The 20,006-nt window shown below is 46.6% G+C and overlaps 1 long non-coding RNA gene across 1 annotated transcript in view; it reads right to left on the bottom strand.

Moving 5' to 3' along the window:
- Positions 1 to 18,801, bottom strand: part of LOC139225862 (uncharacterized) — a 141,027-nt gene extending 122,226 nt beyond the window's left edge. The window contains exon 1 of the long non-coding RNA XR_011587167.1: positions 18,681 to 18,801. This is a non-coding gene — a long non-coding RNA (uncharacterized lncRNA). The remainder of the gene's footprint in view (positions 1 to 18,680) is intronic.
- Between the last annotated feature and the right edge of the window lie 1,205 nt (positions 18,802 to 20,006).

The raw sequence follows: 20,006 nt of genomic DNA, 5'->3' as shown, positions 1-20,006 counted from the left end.
TTCTCTCCGCTTCCGTCCTCTGCTTCTCCTACTCCTGCTCCTGGGTCCCGACCCCTCCACTAGGCTCCACCACACTTCAAGAGATTCCACCAATCATCTACCTGCATTCTAATGACGTCTAATTTTGTCACCCACTTTGCTGGAGCACAGTTTGTTGGGCTGCTGCAACACCGTGAGATCCCCGGTGGACTGTGGTGGACCATGCATCGATGGCAGCAGTCAGAGCACGCGTAACATCCAGCTGAGACTGCACAAGAGCAGCCTGAGACTCAATGGCACCAACCATGCTCTGTATCAAAACATTGCGTTGCTTCTGCCTGTGTTGCAGAGGAAGCTGCAACATCGCCCATCAAACAACTCATAAGGTCTGGGTCCCCACAGTCTCTCTAGTAATCCACTATTAGCGCGAATGTTTTCCCGGAAGAATCACTCGACACTCTGGGTCGGTTCCAACATCAAAACGGCCTTTATTACGTCGGCGGGGAGAGAGCCTCTGGTCCAACTCCAGGCACTCTACCCCACCGAACAAAGAAATTCATTGATATTTATATGTTTTACAATAGTTCATTACAATTACTCAGCCCATGTCGGCTGGACACAATCAAATCATAACGACTATAAATTACAAATTGATTCCACTGGGCCAATGGAATTGGCCCCCAGGCACCAGGGGACTGTGTGATCATCTCATGTTTCGCTGGGGCTTACTCATGGCCTCGTGATATTCTCCAGACCCCCTTATCTCTACAGTCCTTGGGTTCTGCTTGCGCCTAATCTCCTTATCCTTACACAGTCACAGGAATTTCTTTGTTCAGTATTCTGCTAGGACATCTTGTCTGTGGTTTGTGGATTAAGGAAGTTCTGCTGAGATCGTCCTTTCCAGTGTTCCTGTAGTGTCATCAGCTACCCAAAAATGTAGTCAAGCTAACTGTTAGCTGAATTCCCCTAGTGCTTTGCGGAATCCCTGGCAGCCATTTTATATCTGGCTACCATTTTACACATGCATACATATATTCAGCAGGTGCCTTTGCCTTTGAAAGTGCCCTACAACACCACCATCGTCTGCAGACTGGCAGAGATGGGCTCTATGGTGTGCGCAGAGCTCTGTGCAATGCTGGAGGTGCAGACTCTTCCACACTCCTTACCAGTGCCGAGAGGCTCTCGAGCACCCTTGCCATTGCACCTATGATATCAGAGTGCTTGGCCATCATCCTTTGTGTGAATGCCTCCCCATTGAGGTCCTCATCTGAGTCCTGTGCAGCAGAACTCACGTGCGTACTTGTCCTCCGGGGAGATAGCTCCCGAGGTTCCCTTTCCCCTTGGCCTAGCTGCTGCCTGCTAGACCCCGGTGCATCACCCAGTGCAGACCGCTCTACTAACCTATCCACTAACGAACGTGCAGTGCCAGTATCTGAGCTGGTGCCTGAAGGTGAGAGAAGCAATGATGCAGTGCTCGGCTCCGGCTCCTCCTCCTCCTCCTCTTCCTCTCCCTCCTGACTGTGTTGGGGGGCTCAGGTGCACACTCCACATATGCTGGCTGGTTATCTGAAAGCATAAATGGCATAGGAGTCCATTAAGGTGAGGGCAGTGAGGCAAGAATGGAGCAAGGAATGCAGACAGTATGAGGAGCTGGATAGTGAGAAAGCCTTCTGGTGTGAGGGGGAAGTGGGTTGAGAAAAGGAGAGGGGATAAAGATACCATTGTTGCCCCCACAAAGGGTTGACGTCTCTGCCGGCCACAGTGCTAACCACGTCGGGCCAATGAGCCCCAGCACTCGCTCCTCAAGGTCAGACAGCGGCCGCAGTTCAGGTTTCCCCCCCTCCAGTCCGCTGCTGCTCCTTTCTGTTATGTGCCATCTTGGCCTGCAAAAGAAAGGAACTTGTGTGAGTAAGAGTCCAGCAATGCATATGATAGATATGCGTGCCATGGTTGAATAGCTGTGAATGCAGGCAAGGCATGCGATGAGGATGTGAGTGTGAGTAGCTGCAGATGTTTGGTGATTGACTGGTGGGGAAGTGCCGCTTTGCACAGTGCGCACAGACTGCGGCTCAGAGGCAGGAGGTGTGGAAGCATGTACTCACCTTCACCACCCGACTCAGGTCGTTGAATTTCTTTCGGCACTGTGTGAAGGTTCTGTCTACTGCTGTGCTGGCCGATACCTACTGGGCCTCCTCTCGCCACATGGCCCTGAAAACCTGTGGAGATAACCTCCTTCCCGATGGAGGGAACAGCGACTCGCTCCTTCTCTCCACTACCCCCACCAATGTCTCCAGCTCCACATTATTAAACCGTGTGGCCCTCTCCCTTGCAGCAGGATTCGCACCAACCATCACATAAGGGTGTCTCAGTTGCTGAGAGGTCTGACTCAAGTATCCTGAGGGTACAGAGCAAGTATGTCCATTAAAAAAAAGGTTGGGGCTTGTTGTGTCCTTACACACTACAGCAAATCAACACGAGGCACATACTGGAGACAAGGTCACTCTGTGACCTGTACCTTTATTCATAGGACCAAGAAGTGATGACCCTGCGTGGGACCTCCCTTTATATACTTGGATGACCAGGTGAGGAGTGTCTCCGACAAATTCACCCCCTGTGATCAAGGTGTGCATTTCTCAGGTGTTACAGTGTACAGTGTTGTTACATAAAGATTACAGTTATGTGAGGTTACAAACATGACAGGGCTAACAAATCAAGAGCTCCCTGGATGTCAAGGGACATACAGGGTAAGATAAAGAAAGCTTATGATAGATTCCGAGAACTCAATACTGCAGAGACTCGAGAGGAGTATAAGAAATGCAGGGGTGCAATTAAAAAAGATATCAGGAAAGCAAAGAGAGAGCATGAAAGAATGTTGGCAAGTAAAATCAGGGAAAACCCAAAGATGTTTTATAAATACATTAAGAGCAAGAGGATAACTAGAGAAAGAATGAGGCCCATTAAAGACAACGGATATCTGTGTGTGGAGGCAGAAGATGTGGGTATGAATCTTAATGAAAAATTGCATCTGTTTTCACAAAAGAGAGGGGCGATGCAGACTTTGCAATGAGGGAGGAGGAGTGTGCAATATTAGATGAGATAAACATAGTGAGAGAGGAAGTATTAAATAGCTTAGCAGCTTTGAAAGTGGATGAATCCCCAGGCCCGAATGAAATGTATCCCAGGCTGTTAAGAGAAGCAAAAGAGGAAATAGCAGAGGCTCTGACCATCATTTTCCAATCCTCTCTGGCTATAGGTATGGTGCCAGAGGACTGGAGGACTGCTAATGTTGTACCTTTGTTTAAAAAGGGAGAAAGGGATAGACAGAGTAATTACAGGCCAGTCAGCCTAACCTCAGTGATGGGAAAAGTATTGGAAAAAATCCTGAGGGATAGGTTAATTCTTCATTTGGAAAGACCATTTTGAAAGACGGATTAATCAACGACAGTCAGCACAGATTTGTTAAGGGAAGGTCATATCTGACTAACTTGATTTAATTTTTTGAGGAGGTAACCAGGAGGGTCGATGAGGGCAGTGCATATGATGTAGTGTATATGGATTGTAGCAAAGTTTTTGATAAGGTCCCACATGGGATCCAGAGCAAAGTGGCAAGTTGGATCCAAAATTGGCTCAGAGGCAGGAAGCAAAAGGTAATGGTTGATGGGTGTTTTTGTGACTGGAAGGCTGTATCCAGTGGGGTTCTACAGGGCTCAGTGCTGGGTCCCTTGCTTTTTGTGGTACATATCAATGACTTGGACTTGAATGTTGGGGTTATGATTAAGAAGTTTGCAGATGATACTAAAATAGGCTGTGTGTTTGATAATGAAGAAGAAAACTGCAGAATGCAGGAAGATATCAATGTACTGGTCAGGTGGGCCGAACAGTGGCAAATGGAATTCAATCCAGATAAGTGGGAGGTAATGCATTTGGGGAGGTCTAACAAGGCAAGGTCTGACACACTAAATGGCACGACACTGAAAAGTGTAGCGGAACAAAGGGACCTTGGAGTGCAGGTCCACAGATCCCTAAAGGTAGCAGGAGAAATAGATAAGGTGGTTAAGAAGGCATATGGAATACTTGCCTTTATTAGACGAGGCATGGAATACAAGACCAAGAACGATATGCATGAACTGTATAAAACACTGGTTAGGTCACAGCTGGAGTACTGTGTGCAGTTCTAGTCACCACATTACAGGAAAGATGTGATTGCATTGGAAAGGGTGCAGAGGAGATTTACAAGAATGTTGCCTGTAACTCTGGGGTGCAGCTATAGTATCCTCGTGATCTGAAGTGAATATTCATGTCTTTTCCACATACGCCCACCTGCCCCTCTGCAATGCTTTCAAAGGCAGTAGAAGAAAATATTTGATAAGATGAGTTCAGATAAATATAATTGAACTGGTTTCGTTCAATCAGTACAACTTGTCTTTGCATGAAAACACTGACCTAGGAATTTGGGAATCCATTTTTGGAGAATGCAGAATGGTGAGATCCAAGGAGTCCGGGATGTTGGGTCCCGGATCACAGCACATTGAAGATGGCACTGCGGGAGGAGCTGAAGGAAGAAAAGTGCACTAAGATCGAGCCACTGCTAGCTCTGCATTGGCACATAGGTAAGTGAGGGTGTTGGGGAGGTCGCGGGACTCTGGGGGAGGTCGCAGGATTTGAGGGGGTTCGGGGAGGTAGGGAGACCGGGAATCTTGGCAGTGGGGCCTTGATCGGGTACTTGGGGGGGGGGGGGGTGGGGGGGGCGGTGAGAGGGAGGGAGATCGGGGATCTCGGCGGGGGGTGGGGGGGGGGAGGGGATCTCGGGGATCTTAGGGCTGGGGTGGCCTCGGCAGCAATCGGGAGGGTCCTAAAACGTGAGGTCGGGAGGAGCACTCGTGCCGTCCAGATTCACGAGTGCTCTTCTTTTTTGTTGGCAGGCATTGTGTAAGGTTAGTTTTCCTGAGTGCAGCCTGCGATGGATTCGCTGTTTCAGGGCAAACCAATCTTGCAGTGTGGTTCTAACGCAGGCATGCTTCAGGCATGGCTAAAGGACACCTCTTGTTTATCCTTACCCAATGTGGCGGGCAGCACACTGATGGTCAGAAATGTGCGCACTTCCTTCCTGCCATTTTGGTGGCTGCATTGACGGCCTGAAAAATAGATGCTACGTGGCCCAATTTGTAGGCTACTATGTTTCCTCACATCAGTGGATTGGCTTGCTTGACCTAAAATAACTTCTAAATGTTTGCTTGCTTTCTAACTTCCTGAGTTTGGCAAAAGCTTGCCCTCGTAGCTTTCTCTTTAAAAACACTGACTGCTTGCCTGTCTCTGTGTTTTTTTAATTTCTCTGTGTTCACAGCCCAAGAGGAGGCGCAATGCCGTACAACCTTCTCCTGAGTGCTCCAGAGGAGGGAGTTCCCAACTCTCTGGGCGCTAACGGGGCACAAATTCCTTACCATCCGGGCGCGGCGCTGGCAACGACACCCGCCATATTGGACGGGAGTTGAGCGGCGGCGCTATGGCTTTGCGCCCCGATCTCCTGCGCCTGGAGATCGTGACGTCATCGGCGCTCGCATCGCTCCATTGGTGCCCTGGCCCTGAATTCACTTTCGTCCCCTGCAGCTGCGCCGGGCAAAATCTGGCGGCCGGCCACTACCGGGCCAAAATTTAATGACAAAATGGGCGATGGAAAATAAAAAAAAGCACTTAGCTTGCTTTTCGTTGTATTCTTCACGGGGTCCTTGCCGCGATCGCTCAGCCCAGCACTCTGCTCGACTGCCGGGCTGATCATGTGGCACCCCTGCTCCATCATGGTCCAGGTAGGTCCCTTTTTAATTCACAGAGTCTGCAGCGTGGGCCCTTCCCTTTAAGGGAGGGAAGGTCCCGTTGTACGTGGCAGTGCTGCACGGCCCAGTGTGCAGCACTGCTGAGTTATCCGTCCCGTTAGTGCTCCAAGAAGTAAGTGAATCGCTTGATTTAGCATTCCACTTCCTTCCAGGAGCAGTAACCTGAATTTTTTGAGAGGGCGAATCTGTAGCGCTTGCTGCGACGTTTCGCACTTCCCAACTGTTACTAACCTTAAACGGGGCGATAATGAATTTCACCCCGTAATTGTAAGGTGTTTATGAATTACTGAGGCAAGCTACTGAATTGCTTATTATTCACTCTCTTTGGCAAAATAACTTTAAAGACTAAGCTCATTATCACTTTAACCACCTTTGGTCTCAGTGCCTTTCCTGTAAACCTGCGTGAATATATTTTTCTTCAAAACAAAAGTAACTTTGAAAGTCCCAAATCCTTCTGTGGCAAAATAGTCAAAACAAAACCTTAAAATATCACAAGTACATTGAAAAGGTTGAGCCTGGAGGTGACAAAGGCATGGAGAGGCTTTCAGTCGTGTCAAAGTGAGATAGTGACTGAGACAGGTTGTATTTGTGAACTACAATATAAGCTCAATTATGGAGGAGCTGATTTCAGTTATTTAAGCAGAGGTAGTTTGGAAAAAGTGATTGCAGGGTAAAGCAGTAATGGAGCAATGGAGGACATTCAGACTCAAACTAGGCATATTCCATTGAAGGGAAGAGGTACAGCATGCAAAGCTAATGTGCCCTGGATGACAAGTGAAATACATGTTAAAATAAAACAGGAGGCTTATGACAAATATCATGACCAAAATTCAATGAATGCCAAGGAAGATTATGGAAAGTACAAGAAGAAATTTAAAAAGTTAATATGAAAGGCAAAGAGAGGTTATGAGAAAAGATTAGCAGGCAACATTAAATTGAACCCTAAAACATTTTATAAACATCAATGCCGAGAAATTGGTTTTCTCCTGAAAATGGGCACAGGGATCGTGATGCACGATCACCCTGTGTCCATTGAAAGGACTGCAGGCAGTCCGTGTACTTCGTGCTGCCTGCCGATTACCATGATTGAGGCGTTAAGCCCAGTGCTGAACGTGCTGCTGAGTGGCTGAATGCTCAGCAGGGAGCCCAAGTTCGTGCAAGATTGGCACCACTTAAATCTAGCCTGCACTACTTAAAGGCAGTCTGCACCTCTTAAAGACAGTCTGCACCTCTTAAAGCTCATTGAACTGGCTGGGGATGACAGTGAAAAACAACTAATGATGTCACAACAGGGGAGAGAGCAGGCAACAAGGTTCTTGGCTATCGCACTAGAGGCCTTAGTGCAGGAGGTGGACAGGAGGAGAGAGGTCCTGTTTCCACAGGGGGCCAGGAGGCCCTCCGGACAAATGCAGAAAAGGCAATGGGAACAGATAGTCATAGCTGTCAATGCCAGCAGTGTAGCCCCGAGGACCTGTGTGCAGTGCAGGAAGAATTTTAATGACATCACATGAGTGGTCAAGGCCAGTGAATTCATCTTCAAATGCCATAGCCATCATCTGCATCACTAGCCTCACACACTGCTCAATGCATCACATCCCCATCACTCACCAAACCACAATCTTTACCTAACATGACTCATACCTCACATTCATAGCTTCACCTCACCCTCACACACTTACCACTGCTGCAAACCTCACACTCACATCTAACAGCTTGAAATAACTGCCAGCTATTCAACCATGACAGGCACATCCCCCAAACACATTGCACCACACTCACTGACACAATTCTCTTTCTCTTGCAGAACAAGGTGGCTCACAATCAGATCCAGTGGGGCTACATGAAGGGGCACAGGTGCACCGGCATAATCTTTCCCCCATGGAGGAGACGGTACTGGTCATTCTTGGGAGGGCAATCGATGAGCCGTTAGCCAGTGGCGGGGCTGACGCTATCCAAGACGACGGTATCCTCCGACCGAAACCTCCTTCTCATATCCCACTTCCCCCTCACCCCACAATCTCTTCTGATTTACGAGCTTACCGTTGTGCCTTTCTTCTTTCAGATAGCCAAGTACTGTCACCTGGCCTCGCACTGGTGGAAGAGCAGGAAGACAGTGATCATATGGACATCTCTCATAAAGCACCTCCCTTTAAGAAGTGCAGTCAGCCTTTTATTCTGCAGGCAACCGTTAAATACAGAGCAAATTTCCCATGATATTGGGCCTCCTGTTGAGCGCTGAGCCAACCAGCAGCACGTTTAGCACTGGGCACAGTGCTTCAATCCATAATACAGTTACCATAATATGGTAGAATTCTTTATTAAGATGGAGAGTGACAGTGTTAATTCAGAGACTAGGGTCCTGAACTTAAGGAAAGGTAACTTCGATGGTATAAGACATGAATAGTTAGACTGGCAAATTATACTTAAAGGGTTGACAGTGGATAGGCAATGGCAGACATTTAAAGATCACATGGATGAACTCCAACAATTGTACATCCCTGTCTGGAGTAAAAATAAAACGGGGAAGGTGGCTCAACCGTGGCTAACAAGGGAAATTAAGGTTAGTGTTAAATCCAAGGAAGAGTCATATAAATTGGGCTGAAAAAGCAGCAAACCTGAGGATTGGGAGAATTTTGTAATACAGCAGAGGAGGACAAAGGGTTTAATTAGGAGGGGGAAAATAGAGTATGAGAGGAAGCTTGCTGGGAACATAAAAACTGACTGCAAAAGCTTCTATAGATAAATGAAGAGAAAAAGATTAGTGAAAACAAACGTAGGTCCCTTGCAGGTGAATTTATAATGGGTAACAAAGAAATGGAAGACACAAATAACCTTCCGGAAATACTAGGGGACCGAGGGCCTAGTGAGAAGGAGGAACTGAAGGAAATCCTTATTAGGCGGGAAACTATGTTAGGGAAATTGATGGGATTGAAGGCCGATAAATCCCCAGGGCCTGATAGACTGCATCCCAGAGTACTTAAAGACGTAGCCATAGAAATAGTGGATACATTGGTGATCATTTTCCAACAGTCTATCGACTCTGGATCGGTTCCTATGGACTGGAGGGTAGCTAATGTAACACCACTTTTTAAGAAAGGAGGGAGAGAGAAAAAGGATAGTTAAATACTGGTTAGCCGGACATCAGTAGTGGGAAAAATGTTGGAATCAATTATTAATGATGAAATAGCAGCACATTTGGAAAGCAGTGATGGGATCGGTCCAAGTCAGCATGGATTTATGAAAGGAACATCCTGCTTGACAAATCTTCTAGAATTTTCTGAGGATGTAACTAGTAGAGTGGACAAGGGAGAACCAGTGGATGTGGTGTATTTGGACTTTCAAAAGGCTTTTGACAAGGCCCCACACAAGAGATTGGTGTGCAAAATTAAAGCACATGGTATTGGGGGTAATATACTGACGTGGATAGAGAATTGGTTGGCAGAAAGAAAGCAGAGAAAGTTGGGATAAACGGGTTCTTTTCAGAATGGCAGGCAGTGACTAGTGGGGTGCCGCAGGGCAAATGCGTGGCAGATGTAGTATAATGTGGATAAATGTGAGGTTATCCACTTTGATGGAAAAAACACGAAGGCAGAATATTATCTGAATGGGAGCAGATTAGGAAAAGGGGAGGTGCAACGAGACCTGGGTGTCATGGTACATCAGTCATTGAAAGTTGGCATACAGGTACAGCAGACGGTGAAGAAGGCAAATGGTATGTTGGCCTTTATAGCTAGGGGATTTGAGTATAGGAGCAGGGAAGTCTTACTGTAGTTGTACAGGGCCTTGGTGAGGCCTCACCTGGAATTGTTTTGGTCTCCTAATCTGAGGAAGGACGTTCTTGCTGTTGAGGGAATGCAGCGAAGGTTCACCAGACTGATTCCCGGGATGGCAGGACTGACATATGAGGAGAGATTGGATCGACTGGGCCTGTATTCACTTGAGTTTAGAAGGATGAGAGGGGATCTCATAGAAACATATAAAATTCTGACGGGACTGGACAGGTTAGATGCAGGAAGAATGTTCCCGATGTTGGAGAAGTCCAGAACCAGGGGACATAGTCTAAGGTTAAGGGGTAGGCCATTTAAGGCTGAGTTGAAGAGAAACTTCTTCACTCAGAGAGTTGTTAACCTGTGGAATTCCCTACCGCAGAGAGTTGTTGATGCCAGTTCATTGGATATATTGAAGAGGGAGTTAGATATGGCCCTTACGGCTAAGGGGATCAAGGGGTATGGAGAGAAAGCAGGAAAGGGGTACTGAGGTGAATGATCAGCCATGGTCTTATTGAATGGTGGTGCAGGCTCAAAGGGCTGAATGGCCTATTCCTGCACCTATTTTGTATGTTTCTATGTTTCCATAAACCATGATAGGGTTCCCTTTTTCCTTATCTTCCATCCCACCAGCCTCCACATTCAATGGATCAACCTCCACCACGTCCACCACCTCCAGCCTGTTGCCAAACATATCTTCCCCTCCCCTTTTCAGCATTACAAGGGGACCGTTCACTCCGCTACACCCTGGTCCAATCACCCACAACACTCCCTCCCCTTTCCATGGTACTTTCCCATGCAAACGTAGGAGATGGAACACCTTCCCTTTTACCTCCTCCCTTCCCACCATCCAGGGCCCCAAACACTCCTTCCAGGTGGAACATTGATTTACTTGTACTTCTTTCAATTTAGTATACTGTATTCGCTGCTCACGGTGTGGTCTCCTCTACATTGGGGAGACCAAACGCAGATTGGGTGATTACTTTGCGAAACACCTCCGTTCAGCCCACAAGTGTGACTCTGAGTTACTGATCGCCTGTCACTTTAATTCCCTGCTCTACTCCCACTCGGACCTCTCTGTCAATACAAAGTTGGGTGGGAAAGTAAGCTGTGAGGAGGACTCAATGATGCAACCAAGAGATATACAGAGGTTAGGTTTTGGGTAAGAACATGGCAGATGGAATATAATGTGAAGAAGCGTGAAGTTTTCCATTTTGATAGGAAAAATAGAAAAGCAGAATATTTTTTAAATGGTGAGAAACTGTGAAATGTTGGTATTCAGAGGGGCCTGGGTGTCCTTGTACACGAATTATAGAAAGTTAACATGCAGGTACAGCAAGCAATTAGGAAAGCAAGTGGTATGTTAGCCTTTATTACAAAAGGATTGGAGTAAAAGAGTAAAGAAGTCTTACTACAATTATATAGGGCCTTGGTGAGCACTTGGAGCACTGTGTACAGTTTGGTCTCCTTACCTAAGGAAGGATACACTTGCCTTAGAGGGAGTGTAACAAAGGTTCACTCGACTGATTCCTGAGAGGAGGGGATTGTACTATGAGGAGCGATTGAGTGGACTAGGCCTATATTCCCTAGAATTTGGAGGAATGAGAGGTGATCTTATTGAAACATATAAAATTATTGAAGGGCTTCACAGGGTAGATACTGGGAGGATGTTTCTCCTGGCTGGGGAGTCTAGAACTAGGCATCACAGTCTCAGAAAAACCATTCAGCCATTTTGGACTGAGGTGAGGAGAAATTTCTTCCCTCGAAGGGTTGTGAATCATTGGAATTCTCTACCCCAAAGGGCTGTGGATGCTCAGTCGTTGAATATATTCAAGACAGAGATCGATAGATTTTTAGATACTAAGGGAATCAAGATTTATGGGGATAGTGCGCGATGCTGGAGATGAGGTAGAAGATCAGCCATGATCTTATTGAATGGCGGAGCAGGCTTGAAGAGCCGAATGGCCTACTCCTACTCGTATTTCTGAAGTTCATATGTCCTCGGCCTCCTACACTGTTCTAATGAAGTTGAACAGAAGCTTGACGAACAGCACTTCAACTTTCAATCGGGCTCTTTACAACCTTCCAGATTCAAAATGGAGTTGAACAATTTCAGATCATAACCACCGTTCCCATTTTTTCGGACAGCGGGTGTTGAAAATGATTTTTCTGTACCATTTACATCTCCACTAGACTCATCTTTTATTTCTTTACTTGCTCCATTATCATCTCCTTTCGCCTTACACCATTATCCCTGTTGTCATTTAATCGCTCCTGCCCTCCACTCTATCACAGACCTTCCCTTTTTGCTTTTTACCCCTCCCCCTCTTCCCCTGCTTAAAACCTGGTACATCTCTCACCTTTTCCAGTTCTGATGAAAGGTCATTGTCCTGAAGCATTGACTGTGATTTCCTCCACCCTCAGCAGGTCCTTGACGGGCAACATCGGGGCTCGTCCGCCGGCTCCAGCTCATTAAGCAGCGTTTACCGGCCAATTGAAGGAAGCGGGTCTGATGACATCATTTGATAACACGTCATCAGCCAGTTTCCTTAAAAGGACCCTGCGCAAATTTATTTTGACATTTGTGTTGTCCGTGTTCTACAGCATTGAGGTGCTGCAAACACTGACAAGCACTGATCAAAGGCACAGGGCTGCACCCAGGTTCTCCCATGACTCCCTCCATGTGATTATGGAGTCATAGCATGCAGGGAGGTCCTCTTTCCTTCCCATGGATGGAAGCGACCTCCCCAGGAGATCAACTCAGCCTGGTTGCACATTGCACAGGAGGACATGAGCAGGGATGTCGTCAGGAGGACCAGGCTGCAGTGGTGCAAACCTTTCAATTATCTCAGTAGGTCACAAAACGTTACTGCAAAGCCACACTCAACCTCATCCTGCTGTGCCACTCATCACATCCCCATCACTCTACCTTCCCTACCCTACTCCTGCACATCCTTAATCACACCAACTTACCTTGCACCTCCCCTCATCCCTCTCTCTCTATCTACATTATCACTTCCCCATCTCACTAGCCACCCCTCACACTCTCCCTCATCCTAATGCAATCATACCAACTAACAACACACAAGGGTAGACACTTGGGCATTTTATGCAATGTTCATGTAAAGTTTCTGTTAATGTGGAGTCAAACCTAGAAACCTTTATTTTCAACACTTTGCATTCTTGGACAGATATGTGTGCATCTTTGGAAGTGGCTTAGTAAGTTCCAGTGAATGGTGAGACATAGAAAATAGGAGCAGTAGTAGGCCATTCGGCCCTTCGAGCCTGCACCACCATTCAATATGATCATGGTTGATCCTCTATCTCAACACTATATTCCTGCTTTTTCCCGACACCCCTTGATGCCTTTTGTGTCTAGAAATCTATTTATTTCCTTCTTAAATATATTCAGTCACTTAGCATCCACGGCCTTCTGTGGTAGAGAATTCCACAGGTTCACCATCCTCTGAGTGAAAAAATTTCTCCTCATCTCGGTCCTAAATTTCCGACCCCGTATCCTGAGAATGTGACCCCTTGTTCTAGACTTCCCAGCCAGGGGAAACACCCTCCTCGCATCCAGTCTATCCAACCCCATCAAAATTTTCTGCATTTCAATGAGATCCCCTCTCAATCTTCTAAACTCTAATGAATACAGGCCTAGTCAACCCACTATCTCCTCATTCGTCAGTCCTGCCATCCCAGGAATCAGTCTGGTGAACCTTCGCTGCACTCTCTCTATGACAATTATATACTTTCTTAGGTAAGGAGACCAAAACTGCACACAATACTCCAGGTGCGGTCTCACCAAGGCCCTGTATAACTGTAGTAAGACATCCTTGCTCCTGTACTCAAATCCTCTTGCAATGAAGGCCAACAGACCATTTGCCTTCCTAACTGCTTGTTGCACCTGCATGTTTGCTTTCAATGACTGGTGTACAAGGACACTCAGGTCCCTTTGTACATCGACATTTCCCAAGCTATCACCATTTAAATAATACTTTGTCTATATGTTTTTCCTACCAAAGTGGCTAACTTCACATTTATCCATGTTATACTGCATCTGCCATATGTTTGCCCACTCACTCAACCTATCTAAATCGCCTTGCAGCGTCTTTGCATTCTCCTCACAACTCACAATCCCACCTAGTTTTGTGTCATCAGCGAACTTGGAAATATTACATTCGTTCCCTGATCCAAATCATTTATATATATTGTGAATAGCTCGGGCCCAAGCACTGATCCCTGTGGTACCCCGAAAAAGACCCGTTTATTCCTACTCTCTGTTTCCTGTCAGTTAACCAATTTTCAATCCATGCCAGTACATTACCCTCAATCCTATGTGCTTTAATTTTGCACACTAACCTCTTATGTGGGACTTTATCAAAGGCCTTCTGAAAATACAAATGCACTACATCCACTGGTCCACCCTTATCTATTCTATCAGTTGCATCCTCAAAAAACTCCAGTAGGTTTGTCAAACATGATTCTCCTTTCATAAATCCATGTTGACTTTGTCTAATCCCATTGATATTATCTAAGTGTGCTGTGATCACATCCTTTATAATAGACTCTAGCATTTTCCCTACTACTGATGTTAGGCTAACCGGTCTGTAGTTCCCTGTTTTCTCTCTCCCTCCTTTTTTAAATAGTGGGGTTACATTTGCCACCCTCCATTCTGCAGAAACTGTTCCATAATCAATAGAATTTTAGGACATAACGGTACAATGCTGATACATGTGAAAGGAATGGCTTGGGCATTGTAGGGATGCTTTATGGTGTTGGTGTGGGGTGGTGCCAACATGGTGCATCATGTGACAGCCAGGTTGTACAGTGACAAGTGAAGTAAATCTGGCCATGGTAAGACCGTCCTGGTGTCCCGGGCAGCAATGTGGTCAGGTGCTGATGCCCTGTGTCCTGTGCAGCATCAGGTGATTGTGGAGAAGGTTGGTGTTGTTGGTGCTGCTGGTGTCCCTGGTACTGCTGGTGTTGGGGCTGATCATGGTGGGATTCTGAGGACCAAGGTGAGATAGTTTCAAGGGCACTGATGCTGATGTAATAGATGGCAGCTGAACTTGAGATGACAGAAGTGATCTGTCAATGGTGAGAGAGGTTGTTCCAATGAGGTGACACTGGATACAGAGTTTGCTCAAAACACTTGCAGCCTGCATAAAGCTCAATGTGTGTTCCAAATGCAGTAAGCAACAGCTTTTGAGCTTGGAAAGTGAACAGTTGTGAGATGGGAGCGTTTATAGCACATTTGCAGCTGTCAGGTAATGAGATGATTCCATGGTCACACAACTCCCGACCTGCTTAGCTGACGTGATCCCCAAGCAGTGTGGACCCCGTGGGTGCTTTCCGAAAATGTAAAACTGAGCTCAAAATACTTCTAAATGGGCTGTTAATAAGGTCATAATGACCTGAATTGCTTCCTCAGCTGCTGAGTGTTTGGTCTGTTCAGCACTGACAGATCCGACGTCTGGGAAAGGTGCCTGGTGGCGGGTTGACAGTGGGGTCCTGACCTGCAGTCAAAAAAAACATTTTCCCACCCGACCCACCACCAACCGTGCCCACTGACCCCCCCCTCCACTGAAAAATTCCCCCCGTTAAATCTGTTTCTCTCTCCATAGATGTTGTCTGACCTGCTGAGTATTTCCAGCATTTTATATCAACTAGTAACTTTAGGTTCTAGCCCTTGATGGATCAAAAACTCAAATTGTAAATGCTGGAAATCTGAAATAAAATATTGTCCTGTGATGAGCAAGGGAGGTGTTGGGCCTGCTCCACTCAGGATTCTCCAGAATTCACTGCTCCCTACGCAGTGGCTGCCAATGTAAGGCTAGTGTTAATTTGAAGAATTTTTCCTAAAGGTTGCTGCAGAGCCAGTCAGAGTAGGTGTGGTCCCCGACTCCACAGTATTCACAATCGCCCCGCCCCTTCGCTGCTGCACCCCGCTTGTCCCGTTCAGGGACATACTTGCATTTGTGCAGACAAAATGGGGGGTCTGCATGCGGAGGCAAGGCAGGCACCGGCAGCTTGCTCAAGTTAAACATACGCTGTCTAAGGCCCAATTCCAGGTGAGCCTCGGACCTCCCCGGTTAGGCTACATGCTCTGGTCATGGTCAATTTCTACCCCTTGTTTTACCCTCCAATGCATTGCTCCTTTTTTCAACACGCTGGGGTGGAAATTTGGTCGCGCCTCCATTGGGGTGGTGTCTCGGGCGGTGCAGTAAATTTTGCGCTGGCAAATGTTTTGCGTCTGCCACCGCAAAAGTCATCAGCTGGGCCCGGTGTTTGGAGCGGGGCGCTAAAGGGAGGCGTTGAATGCTTCTTTTAGGGCGCTAGGCCGGCTGAGCAAGGGAAATTCCCGAGTTGAAGCGCCATAACAGAGGCCTGGTGGCGGTGGGAGGGGGGGCCAAACTGAAAAACACCAAAAACGTTCCCAAAACATAGCTCATGCCACCACAACGTAAGTCACAAAAAAACAAATGCAAAATCCAACCACACTTACCTCAGGTCGACATTATTTACCTCACTGTGGCCGCTACAGCTTGGAACGACCGCTTTCACAGGCGTTTCCAGCAGGGCACGCTACGGAGCGCTACTGGTCAGGCGGCAACCAAAAATCGAGCCGGTGTCGCAACCAGGGGCGTTGCACACTGGCTCGCCTCCCCCGGGCGGCACTGCCCCGCAGCCCCCCCCACCCGTCGATATCAGCACCGAATGTCCCACGGGGCGCTGGAAGCTGTCCGCCTGGCTGCAAATGCTTTACTTCGCCATTGCCGCTCCTCCAGGGCGCTAAGAGGGGCGGCAGAAGACCAATTTTCCACCGCCCTGACTTTCAGCTGCCTGCCCCTTGCACTTGCCTGTGGAGCTGCAGCAACACCTGTTCCTTCATCCCTTCCACCATTGTTCAGGGCTCCGAGCACTTCTTCCATGTAAGATAGCAATTTACTTCCTCTACTTGAGCACGTGGAGTGCTCTCTTCTATGCTGGGGAAACCTAAAGTGGGTTCGGTGACTGCTTTGCAGAGCACTTCTGTTCTGTCTATAGATGTGACCCTAACTCATCCCTTTTCCTTTCTCCATCTCTCACTCTCCTTTCTTTTTTTCAGTTCTATTTGAAACCAAACGTAAAATTCCAGCTTCCAGGTGTGATGAAGAATCCACCAGACCTAAACTTTATTTGTTCTCTACAGATGCTGATTTAATGGCTCTATTTACAGCTTTTTCCTGCATTCATTAAATGGTGCTTGTGCCCTCAACTTATAGAAATTCAAGGCTGTGTCTCTGAACTCCACAACTAAGTAATGTATGTATTATTTGTCTCAATGTTTGCCACTTCACTCTGAAGATACTGATACTGAATGGATAAAACTGTTTGTGTAACTGCTCCGCAGAGGCACGTGTATAGTATTCATGATGAAGTGTATTGAACTGGATCCATTTTCATGTAGGTGGTGTACATGCTTATTGGAAGTGCTCGCAAATTGGTTCGACGTCATTTATGGTTTGAAGATTGGATTTTCTCACAAGGGCACCTTTATGCTTGAGAGCAAAGACTTGCAAATGGCTGATCTGTGCAGAACTTTCTACAAGGTATCACATTCGAACATTCTATGGAATCGTGAGCCTTTGGGATTGTGTAGGGAACCCTGAGAGTTTTATTATGTATTAAGATTAATGTTGCAACAATTATTGTGAGCCTATCAGTAATACACATTTGTGAGTTGGGTCGAGAGGGGGTAGAAAACACAGGAGAAGAAGCAGTTAACCTGTGTTGCGATCTTTATCTGCTTGACATTCATCTTTCTCTTGTTAGTTGCAAATACAAGGCAGTCGTACAGGGCCTTGGTGAGGCCACATCTTGAATATTGTGTACAGTTTTGGTCTCCAAGGACATTCTTGCTATTGAGGGAGTGCAGCGAAGGTTCACCAGACTGATTTCCGGGATGGCGGGACTGACATATGAAGAAAGACTGGATCGACTAGGCTTATATTCACTGGAATTTAGAAGAATGAGAGGAGATCTCATAGAAACATGTAAAATTCTGACGGGGTTGGACAGGTTAGATGCAGGAAGAATGTTCCTGATGTTGGGGAAGTCCAGAACCAGGGGTCACAGTCTAAGGATAAGGGGTAAGCCATTTAGGACCGAGATGAGGAGAAACTTCTTCACTCAGAGAGTTGTGAACCTGTGGAATTCTCTACCACAGAAAGTTGTTGAGGCCAGTTCGTTAGCTATATTCAAAAGGGAGTTAGATGTGGCCCTTACGGCTAAAGGGATCAAGGGGTATGGAGAGAAAGCAGGAATGGGGTACTGAAGTTGCATGATCAGCCATGATCATATTGAATGGTGGTGCAGGCTCGAAGGGCCGAATGGCCTACTCCTGCACCTATTTTCTATGTTTCTTTCTTCTATAAATACATTTTTTAAATGGAAAATCTGAGGCATGACTTTTAAGGATATGTGATGATAGATTTTTTTTTTAAGGTCTTTGTTATTTTTTAAATGGAAAATCTGAGGCATGACTTTTAAGGATATGTGATGATAGATTTTTTTTAAGGTCTTTGTTATTTAATATCTGAAAATCAGAAATAATAATTCTATATTCAGGTGTACTTCCATCAGAGACTATCAGGCCCACCAATAACTTTTATATGGACTTTGTTAATTTGCCCCAAATAGACCACCAAGTATGAGAAGTATTTAAATGAAAATAGCATCTGCGATGCCATGGATTCAATTACAGGTGCCAGCTGTTACCCAGAGTGATCATGAATCAGTGGAGGATGTGAAAAGTGGCATTGCACATCTACAGAGAAGCACTTTGTTGTTCACAAATTAAACCCCATTTCCATTTCCCAAATCCCTTAATATGAACCTGAATGAAGATGCTATCCACTGGTGAAAATCAAAGTATGAATCCTTCATTGCTCAGCCCAGTGATAAGGAATTCAAAGCAAGCTGCTGCCTCCAGCCATAAAATACTACATTTATGTGCAGTGTCTCTCAGCTACACTGTCACAAAGAATTCATTCCAGTTCAATTACAGGAAATAGTCTGGCCCACCATCTTTTAAAAAAATGCATGCAGTAGTCCTAACCTGGCTCGCAAAGTGAAGTGAAGTGGAGATTGCAGTTTGATTATTTTCCGATTCATTCTTCAACTTGTTTCTACTGGAGGTTCCATTTTGTAAAAAGGGGGTACGGTCTGTGAGAGTCCGGCGCACCCGGGGACCTGGAGTCTTAACGGGTTGGTCGCGTTACCATGACTACCATTGAAAACACACCCAAACCCGGCCTGATGCCAACAGGTGGGAGCGGAAAATCACCGGCAGGAGCCCACAGCCAGTGACTCGCGGTCCCCAGCATTGCATTGAGTGGTACAGGCCAGGGGAGTGGAGGTGGTTGTCCGGGGGCAAATGCGATCAGGGGAATGTTGGGAGCTCGGGGCAAGAGAGGCCGGAGGCTTCTTTGTGAGGCCCAGAGGGCCACACCCGCTCTTGCTGGCCCACAGGGAAACCCGAAAAGCAATTCTTCCAGCCCACGATCCAACTCCCGACAGGTTGGGCATGACGGGGAAGCCATCGCTGCTCCGCCCTCTCAAGCTTTGGACGGAAATACCAGATCGGGGTCCCGAAGGCATCACCGGGCCCGATCTGCATAGTTAAAGAGGGCAGCACCAGCTTGGGACGGCTACAACAACACAAAAGTAAAATACTGCGGGTGCTGGAAATCTGAAATAAAAACAGAAAATGCTGGACATACTCAGCAGGTCTGGCAGCATCTGTGGAGAGAGAAACAGAGTTAACCTTCCAGGTCGATGACCCTTCGTCAGAACTGGAAAAAAGTTAGAGATGTAACAGGATTTTAAGCGAGTACAAGGGCAGGGAAATTGGGGAGGGCAAGAAAGAACAAAAGGGAAGGTCTGTGATAGGGTGGAAGGCAGGAGAGATAAGAGAGACAAAAGGGATGATGGTGCAAGGCAAAAGGAGATGGTAATGGGACAAGTTAAGAAACAATAGATGAGTCTAGATAGGGTTTTAATCGAGATGGAAGAATAGCTTGGGACGGCTGTGTTGTTCACCTGCTCAAAAGAGCAGGTTAATATCAGGATGCAGCGGGATCGGAGGGGGCAAGTTGCTCCCCTCATATTAACTGCCCTTTTCTGCCAGACGGGGGAAGTCAAAATTGGGGCCTGAGTATCTGCACTTGTGTTCAACATTATTTATTTCATGAAATCATGTTTTTTTGCTGATGAATAGTGAATGATTAATGCTTTCACTGTAAATCACTTCATGTCTGTGGAAAGACGTGAAAGTGAATCTCAAGCTACAAGACGGTTACAGGTGGGGAGAAGGGCAGTATGTTGCTCCTTCACTGATTTCTGCTCGTTTGTCCAATGGTTTTCTTCCTGCTTCTTTTTGCTT

Source organism: Pristiophorus japonicus, chromosome 15, assembly GCF_044704955.1.
Source record: "Pristiophorus japonicus isolate sPriJap1 chromosome 15, sPriJap1.hap1, whole genome shotgun sequence".
In the NCBI taxonomy this organism is placed as follows: Eukaryota; Metazoa; Chordata; class Chondrichthyes; family Pristiophoridae; genus Pristiophorus; species Pristiophorus japonicus.
This window is presented reverse-complemented; position numbering and strand designations above follow the sequence as displayed.